At 40.3% G+C, this 10,262-nt stretch overlaps 1 long non-coding RNA gene across 1 annotated transcript; it reads left to right on the forward strand.

Annotated features, from left to right (window-relative positions):
- The first annotated feature begins 546 nt into the window (after positions 1-546).
- Positions 547-9,840, forward strand: LOC149187151 (uncharacterized). The gene is made up of 3 exons (XR_016256183.1): positions 547-693; positions 9,364-9,548; positions 9,661-9,840. It is a non-coding gene; the product is annotated as an uncharacterized LOC149187151 (long non-coding RNA).
- The last annotated feature ends 422 nt before the right edge of the window (positions 9,841-10,262 follow it).

The following is a 10,262-nucleotide window of genomic DNA, read 5'->3' on the forward strand; positions in this document are numbered from 1 at the left end:
TGAAAAGTGCATTTAAAGTGAATAAAAACAATTTGATTCTTTTTTAATTTGTACCATATTGTTTTATTATGTAGTATGTTGTACCAGAAACGTTGTCTTCATATGCTTGCACCTAGTACATGTCTTATGTCAAAGTCAAACATTATAAGAACTTGTCTTATGGAGTATTTGGTTGGTATGAAATTTTATTAGTTTTGCGAATAGGTTTATTTTAATTTTTAACATATATTTACATATTTATGCTCTATGAATCAAATGCATTATTTAGAAATGAGAAAAAGTGTGAAGTTAAATTTGATCACCTATTTCGATTGTGTTTACATGGAACTCAATACCTTGGTTGATAAATTATCAAAAAATGGACTCTAAAGTTTAGAACTTCATGCTAGATTATTCTACTTGAGTTTAGAAATGATTTTCTTGTCACATTTTTTTTAAGTCAACATTTTTTTTCATGGATTAGTTAATATGTATTATATATGTAATAGTTTAGTCAACATTTATTTCTTGGATTACTTTATATGTATTATATGTAAAATGCAGAGGCATCTCCTATACGCCCCCCAACTGCAGGTCATTGGAGTGTGGGGGGATCTGCTATACATGGTTCGGCTCGTGATAGATCACATAGCCCAACCAGAGTGCATGTTCCACTCAAAGATCCTCGCTTTAACACCAATCAAAGTGTGAGAGGTAGTGTTTTTGTCTTTGTGGATGACCATATTATAGATAGTGGACCTTCTTCACCAGTTATAGGTACACCTCATGGATTTTTAAATCCCCTTTAAAATTTATATGTTTATGCCTTGAAATTATCTTTAATCTTTAAATCGTCTTCAATTGATGTGTTTGAATTTAATGTATATGTTATTACGCTTCTAGTTTGTTATATATGTGTTAAATTATGTTTATGATTTGCAGACCCTCAGCAGGGCAAAGCTGAGGATCATAGTGCAATGTCGATCCTATCGTGGGACAATGCTACAACCAATATCACGCTCGAATATGTTAGCGGCCAACATACATGGATCACATGAGAGCTGGGTACAATATCTGTTAGCTCACCTACTAGGTGTAGTTTGTCTTTGACACTAGATAACATCGATAGGTTGATCGAGACATACCAAAGGGCGGGCCCACAGAGCCGTCTCCTACATTCCATACAAAGGATTAAGAGGTAGGAGGTTAGAAGCCCACATACTTGGGAGGTGGTGAAAGATGCCACCAAGGACATTGATGTTCGTGGGGATTTGCTCAACATTCCTCTAGAGCATCGTGCTAGACATCGAGGTTTGATTCCACTAAGATATTTTAGGAATTTTGATGCGGCCCCTTTTGTTTATGATTGATTCATTGGAGCTTGGGGCCAATTCCCCCACCATGACCAGGTCCCCCTTTACTTTGCAAAGCATATATATGCAAAGTTCAAGCTAGATATGAGGTTGGATTACACCAACACTAGATCTGATTTTTATGGAACCGACTTAGGACACACCTATGATCATAATGTGGCTCATAGAGACCCTGGGCATGTACCACCACCTCCGAGATTGTTGCCACTACCATCTCGGAGTGTGGTATTGTCGACGGAGCTAGAGGAGTCATCACAGCTCGACGCTGAGACCAGGAATACAATTGCAGATATCATGCAAATGACATTAGCTAGTGCACATGTCACATTGTGTGGAGAGATGAGAAAGCCACCATCATTGCCTCGTGACTCGCTGATTCCATTATATGATGATTCATATCTCGCGAGTCTACCCGTTGACCAACTTTTGTCATATGCATGTATGTGTTATGATGCCATCCATGACACTTGGAGGGTGCACAACCTGCGTGACACAAACTAGATACATATATACAAAACTTTTGACTCTTATCATCAAATTATACATTAATATAATAATTTAGTTCGTATTAGATTGCATTTATATGAATAAGTTCATGATAATATGTACACACAACCCAACTACATGGATGATATTCTGAGGTCATTCGAGGGGGTAGTTGATAAGCCATAGTAGCCTCCATCTGTAATGTCCCTTCCTAATTGTTTTCCCAAGGTAGAGGAGAAACCATTTTTGGCAATTTTGTTATTTTTGGCTTAATGCAATTTTGATGGAAGAACTTAGGAGAAAGGGGGTCGATGTGCCTTTTAGTGGATTATGGGGGCCACTCACCCACCCAAAATATGCACACCTTGGAGGCAACTCGATTTTCCTAAGTGGGGAATCGAAATATTTGATGACACCCACATGGGGCCCAAGGGAGCAAGAATAAATAGAAGAAAGTGAGCAGAATTTGGGGCCTTTTGATGATTTCAGAATTTCATTGTTGCTTTGGCTGTTTAGCTAAGGTACAAGTGTTGTTCAACACTGGAGATTCCCAAGGAGTGAAGCTCATCCCTCTCTTCGGTGGACTTCGAGTGCCACCCTAAGAGGGATTTATTTCCCATTGGAGACAAAGAGAAGATCACCCAGCAGTGGAGTACACTGCCTTGGCCAACAAGGATGTAGTTTGGGAGCAACTGGGTACGCAGTGGGAGAGACTGTGTGTTTGGTGGAGCAGGGGAGTCAGGGAATTCAGTTGGGAAGGTTGCTGGAGGTATTCACATTGGCTTGCCACGTAGGAGAGGAGAGATTACAGCAGGAAGTCCATTCAAATACCCAGGTCGAGCTACTGGTCAAAGGGCCTGCGTCATCCCCACTCAGGACTACGCAGTCACTAGTGGGGGTCACTTGGAAGGAGGCTTACTAGGAGGATTGGGGAGCTGGGTTGTGGGGAAATTGTTGGGAGTCTGATTTGGGGAGGTTTCTTGATTTTGTGGCAGCAAGTTACAACAGTTCCAGTTACAGGCAGTGAGTTAGAGTATTGGAGGAGGGCCAATCCCCAAGGGGTCAAATTTGGAGGGTCAAAACCAGAGCAAACTCTTTCTGGGTTTTTGATAAGGATCACAACCCTAAATTTATAGAATTTTTTGGGCAGTTTTGAGGGGCCAAATCAAGGGGCCAAGTCAGCGAGCAGTGTAGAAAAACTAGGCCAATCCCCAAGGGGTCGAATTTGGAAAGTCAAAACTAGGGAAAACCCTTTCTGGGTTTTTCTGGATTTTTGGAGAGGAGCACATCCCCAAAGTTGCAGAAATTTCTAGGTTGTTTTGAGGGGGTAAATCAGAGCTTGAAGTCAGCCAACAATGTAGTTTTGAGGGGATAACACAGTTTCCTGGGAGCAGCAAATTCACAACCACTGGGCACTTTGTATTGATCATCTGAGGCTTGTAGCCTGCCTTGTGCAAGCCCAGATGCACCTCATTCAACTTTTATTGTACTCCAATTTATTTATTAATGAAAAATGAGTCGATTTGGGTGTTGATGAGAAATTTCTTTTCATATGTTCCCTACTGAAATAAAATTTTATTGTGAATGTTATTACTTGCCTTTCTTATCATTGCAAATATTCCATTAGGAATATTACAATGGTATCAAAGCTTGATCTTGGCCAACTGTGGGGAGGCTAGCAAGATCATGGAGGAGTTGTTGAGGCAGAGCCAACAATTGGTGAGGCATAACCAACAGATTTTAGAGGGGATGCAACGACTGATACATAACCAACACAGAAGCCAAGTACATACATGCACATCCTAGCAGTACAACACCCACACGTATGGTCAGTCTGACCATCCTACCATGCCTCATTCCTTGGATGAACAGGAGAAGGAGAAGTACAGTTCAAGGGTTGGACCATCATGTAGAGGTGGGCAGTTAGAGGATGAGACCTAAAGGCAATTTTGCTGGTGGAGACCTAGTTTTAGACATCAGGAGACATATGAGGAGGCTGAACATGAGGTTGAGGGCACACAGGGTTTTGAGGAGCATGCAGATGCACATATCGTGACACAGGAGCCACCCTTGTGGGAGTTTCCTTTGGTAGACTTGATTGACACATTGGTGGAGATAGTTGGGCACACACCCATAGGACCATCCATTAACGAGGTGCCAATAGGCACAAAGGTACCGAGAGCTGTAACAGAGTTCCTAGATGATAGCTACATCCAACAACATGGAGAGCACCATGAGAAGCGTGAGCTAGATCAGGATGTTATGCTTGAGGAGGTACATGTGGTGGGGCAACTCGAGACTCTGGTTGAGCCCATGATGGAGGAGGATGGGAAGTCATCTTTTGGGTTTGCCATCAATGGGGAGCAGATAGATGCGCAGACATCTAGCAGAGATGCAATACTTACATTCAATAGCTTTCTTCAGGCTTACGTAGATGGGGCCTGCAATATTGTTAGGTTACCTATGCACATTGGAGGGAGAGTGCCTAAGTTACCTAGACAGATTGTATATGTTGTCTGAACTAGTGCGAGGAGGTGACATGAGTTGCGTAGGGAGAAACACTTGCATGATGGATTTGCTACGTACTCGGGGACTCTTGCATTTGATCCCTCTCATGGGGTTGGGTGGCAAGCAGTATTGAGTTGGTACCTGATAGAGCTAACTAGGTTTTTGGATACATCCATGGTCGGGGGCATAATTCAACATGGGTCATGGTTTTCTAGAGGGGCTCAAGGGTTGGATCATCGTTGGGATCCAGGTGGGACTCCCCATCACTCCATGGGTTGGGTTAGTAATGGTGTTAGCAGGATGGTGGATCCGGTGATTGTATTCACCCCCATTTTCATATTCCCATCAGAGTTGTGGATAACACCAGTGACAGGTTGGGCTTATAGGGGCATAGACAGATTTCATGAGTTGTCATGGCATGTTGGGTGTACATGGGATTTTAGGATGGTTAGCCTACTCTGGCAGGAGTTGGTAGGAGGAGGTGGCTTTGGTCAGCCCTAGACATGGTATTGTATGGAGACGGTGCTCTCTCACTGAGATATTGGACACCAAAGCTACTGAGGATAGACTCAATAGTGTTATTCATGTTAGCATGTGAGGAGTTAGGCCGCTTAGGGCTATCTGGGTAGATGAGGAGATATAGCTCACATCATGGAGTGCTTACCAATAGAATGGTAGTAGAGATGGTGACCCTGACAGGATGCAAGATGATGCCTATGGACTTAGTCTTAGACCTTGATATCCAGCGGTGTATATGGGTATACAATGTTGCACAACAGTATGCAGAGGAGCATGGAGGTGTGTAGTGGTGCACAATGGTGTGCAGGGTTGCATCGTGGTGTAGGAGGAATGGTTCACATCTTAGTGCATTCCCTCATAGAGTGAAGGACACATCGATACAGGAGGGGTACCAATTGATCCAAGATGATGCAACAACATGTAGTAGGGTCCAACAGTGCATAGAGATGTGTGATTGGGTACAGTTGTATGCCAGGAGACATGAGGATACATGGTCATATGCAGTGGTGTGCGGGGTTGCACTATGGACAGGGGGAGTTCTACTAGCAGGGATGTTCCTTGACGAGGATGTCAGGCATGTCATTGGGGTGGAGATACCCAGGTTGGGAGAGTGGATAGGTCATGGGACGAACCGGTAGCGTCCACACGGGTTCTTGATCATACCCATTGGAACCCATGCATCTTCCACTCGTTGGCACCACATGCAGTTGAGAGGAGGCTTGTTGTGTTCGATCTAAACCCATAGTGTGGATAGCAGGACTTGGTGGATTTTCTTGAGACAATGCTATGAGATTTAGTGCCTCAGGGGCACGATAGATATTCTACAGTGGAGGAGTTGGGTTGATGTGCGAGTTGACAGCCACATGTTGGGAGATGAGGTGATCTTTTGCAGGGGTGGCATATCACTCATCACTGAGCCTACACCTGGGGATCTGGTCATGGGGGATACATGTGCCACTCTTTCCACATGGCATGTTAGGATCCTGCATGAGCAGAGGACACCATGTATGATTGAGGCAACTTTCCAATGGTTGTTCACAAGGATAATTTTAGGGGCGAATGTTCGCCCTTTGGCGAAATTAAGGGGTTTAAAATTTTTAGTGGGCGAATATTTTGTATCATAGTACATTTTTACAAATCACCTCAAATAGCCCACCTTATTTTAAGGGAGAGGGTAAAAAAGGTAAATTTAGCCCTTGAAATTAGGAGTTACAACCTTCCATTCGCCCATTTTCAAGTATAGGTTTTATTTAAGTGAATCCATTCGCCCATTTTCAAGAATAGGTTTTATTTAAGTGAATCCTATGGGCTAAATACCATATTTATAAAAGAGGTATGGTAAATTAATAAAAATATAAATAAATGAGAGGTATGGTAAATAAATAAAACATTTTTTATATTTACTCCATAAGTCACCTGGTGTAAACAAATAAAAATATAAGTAAAGTGGAAGTATGGTAAATAAATAAAACGTCTTTTTATACTTACTCAAAAGTATGGTAAATAAATAAAAATATAAATAAACTAGACGTATGGTAAATAAACAAAACCTCTTTTTATATTTAGTCCATAACCCTCATTCTATTTATGAAGGCTCAAGAAAAATGGGTTATATTTAGGTGAAACCTATGGGCAAAATACTATGGGACAAATACCATGGACTAGATTGTTATTAGTACCATGCAAAAATCCATTATTAACCCTAATATTAGAATTAATAAAAATAAAAATGGCACATGGTATTGACCCATGGTATTCACCTGGAATGTAGCCTATTTAAATGGGGGAATTAAACCAGCATAGATCCATCTTTACTCTGGGTCTACTAACCCCCGAGAGGTATAAAATATCGTGATATGCAAACTAGCATAGAGTGAAAAAATATTTGATCCTCTTGGGGCTTGGTCAAGAGTAAAAATGGATGCTGTAATTAAATGTAGGTTAAACCTTTTAGCTCGGTTAAAATAAAAAATAAAATAAAAACCAACTATTAATTTTATTAATTTTTTAAACTTACTAATAGTAATTTTTAAGCTCCAGGTTTATGATAACCCATGGTATTGACCCATGGTAATACCATGGTATTCATGTGAGCATAGACTATTTAAAGGGGAAATTCTATCGTCTTAGATCCATACAAAGTTTTATTATTTAGTGAATGACTCACCAAGATCTCATAAGATTTTATAATTGAGTAAAATATTCGCCATGCCTGGTGAGAGATTCGCCAAAAAATTATATATACATATTATATTATTGATAAAATCGCCTTCCATTTTTTCTATATACCATGGAGATTCGCCAATTTATTATATTTATAAATTTAGGGGGGGTTCTTAAAATTTTCCCTGGTTGTTCAGGCTCTAGACATTGTATTGGCACATTATCGAGAGGGTGGATGGAAAACTTAGTGGTGATGGTTGGCAGGAGCAGGATGGATCCACATACATTGAGTCAATTGCGAGTATCAGAAACCCATATATTGGTTGCATTCAGGGGATAGCTATTTGGCACATGTGGTTTCCAACGGTCATCAGTACTATGCATTGGCAGGCACAAGGAAGTTTAGCATGCATCAGATTAGTTCATGATATATGGAGCATATATATTGATTGCATGCGGGGACTAGAAACGAGGCACGAATGGATTCCAATAGCTATTAGAGCTATGTCACAGCAGGTTTGGCTATGGGATCCAGGGATTCAGTTGGTTGATAGATCACTTTGTCTCATGATGAGAAGAGTCATGGCAGAGAGTGATCTAGTTCAGTCTTGGGATGCCACATGGGAGAGTGAACAAATCTTGCAACACCCATTTTTGTAGTTGCTTGGGGACAAGCAACATCCGGGAGGGGAGGATTGTAATGTCCCTTCTTAATTGTTTTTCCAAGGTGAGGAGAAACCATTTTTGGCAATTTTGTTATTTTTGGCTTAATGCAATTTTGATGGAAGAACCTAGGAGAAAGGGGGTCGATGTGCCTTTTAGTGGATTGTGGGGGCCACTCACCCACCCAAAATACGCACCCCTTGGAGGCAGCTCGATTTTCCTAAGTGGGGAATCGAAATATTTGATGGGACCCACGTGGGGCCCAAGGGAGAAAGAATAAATAGAAGGAAGTGAGCATAATTTGGGGCCTTTTGATGATTTGAGAATTTCATTGTTGCTTTGGCTGTTTAGCTAAGCTACAAGTGTTGTTCAGCACAGGAGTTTCCCAAGGAGTGAAGCTCATCCCTCTCTTTGGTGGATTTTGAGTGCCACCCTAGGAGGGTTTTCTTTCCCATTGGAGATAGAGAGAAGATCACCCAGCATTGGAGTACGTTGCCTTTGCCAGCAAGGATGCAGTTTTGGAGCAGCTGGGGACGAAGTGGGAGAGACTGTGTGTTTGGTGGAGCAGGGGAGTTAGGGAATTTAGTTGGGAAGGTTGCTAGAGGTATTCACATCGAGTTTCCACGTAGGAGAGGAGATATTACAGTAGGAGGGCCAGTCAAATACCCAGGTTGAGCTGCTGGTCAAAGGGCCTGCGTCATCCTCACTCAGGACTGCGTAGTCACTAGTGGGGGTCACTTGGAAGGAGGCTTAACACGAGGATTGGGGAGCTAGGTTGTGGGGAAATTGTTGGGAGCCCGATTTTGGGAGGTTTCCTGACTTTTTGGTAGTAAGTTACAACAGTTCCAGTTACAGGCAATGAGTTATAGTATTGGAGGAGGGCCAATCCCCAAGGGGCCGAATTTAGAGGGTCAAAACTAGAGCAAACCCTTTCTAGGTTTTTCTGGGTTTTTGACAAGGATCATATCCCTCCATTTACAGAATTTTCTGGGTAGTTTTGAGGGGCCAAGTCAGCCAGCAGTGTAGAAAAACTAGTCCAATCCAAGGAGTTGAATTTGGCAGGTCAAAACCAGGGAAACCCTTTGTGGGTTTTTCTGGGTTTTTGGAGAGGAGCACATCACCAAAGTTGTAGAAATTTCTGGGTTGTTTTGAGGGGGTAAATCAGAGCTTGAATTCAACGAGCAGTGTAGTTTTGAGGGGACAACACAACTTTCTAGGAGCAAGAAATTCACAGCAGCTGGGAACTTTGTATTTATCACGAGGCTTGTAGCTTGCCTTGTGCAAGCCAAGGTGCACCTCATCCAACTTTTATTGTACTCCAATTTATTTATTAATGAAAAATGCGCCGATTTGGGTGTTGATGAAAATTTTCTATTCATATGTTCCTTACTTCAATAAAATTTTATTGTGAATGTTATTACTTGCCTTTGTTATCATTGCAAATCTTCTATTAGGATACTATTACACCATCAACGCATGTTTCCATGGATTTTCCTCCACCTCCACCTCATAATACTCATGTGGAGGAGAGTCACTGTGTATAGCCACATGGACTAGAAGTTGAGGTAAACTTTTTTATTCCTAAGATTTCAACATTTTCTTTTTTTAAGTTACATGCATGGTAATTAATTTGTAGACTAATTATCATTTTTCTTTGTCATTGTGTACACAGACCCATATGCAAAATGCTATCAATGTCATAGTTATGTGGACACATGAGTGGGATGTTGGGTATAGAGGCATTGGAGATGTTGGTCCATCGATGCATGCCCCAATATTTGGCCACAGGCAGGGGAGCACCAAATTCAGATTCATCAGACCCCCATCCTACCTGAATTGCATTTGGACTTGAGTGAGGTTAGTAGATTCAATATGTAATTAAATATGGTTAAAATCATTTATTTCCATATTGTTTATTTTATACAAATAATGATCTAGTTAGTTTCAATTTGAATGTGTTATATTGCAGTGACAGTTTATGTATGATTACTTTGCACAACATAACTCACGTGGGAGTTCTAGTAGTACTTAGAGTGTATAGTTTGTATATTTTCAAGCCCATTACACAGGGCACATTCACATGTGATACATACTTTGTTTATGGATGTACATGAATATTAATTCAACGTATAGATGCGTATTATTTCAATTTATGGATCTATTAATTATTTCGCTAGTTTAATATTTTTTTCTATATAGTACAAATTTTATTAAAAAATATACAATTTTTATATCTAGTTTCATAGATTAAGAAAATAAGTACAATCTTACTATGATGCAAGTCACTTTGATGCTTAAAATTGTAACGCCCTTAATAATAATAATAATAATAATAGTAAATACATAATAAATAATGAAGATAATATAATGATAATAATAAATAAATAAAATAGTAAATAATAACTTGGAATTATATATATATATATATATATATATAGATATATATATATATATATAGAAACTATAAAAATAGTAAGAATAAGTGAAGTTAACAAAAAATAAAAAGAAACAAAATAAGAAAGCGCTAAATTAAGTAAAACTTAAAAATAAAGGAATAAAAGTTGGCATGTT

The sequence above is a fragment of the Pinus tabuliformis genome, chromosome 3_1 (genome assembly GCF_031772625.1).
Source record: "Pinus tabuliformis cultivar Carrire ecotype Pingquan chromosome 3_1, CPIR1, whole genome shotgun sequence".
In the NCBI taxonomy this organism is placed as follows: domain Eukaryota; kingdom Viridiplantae; phylum Streptophyta; class Pinopsida; order Pinales; family Pinaceae; genus Pinus; species Pinus tabuliformis.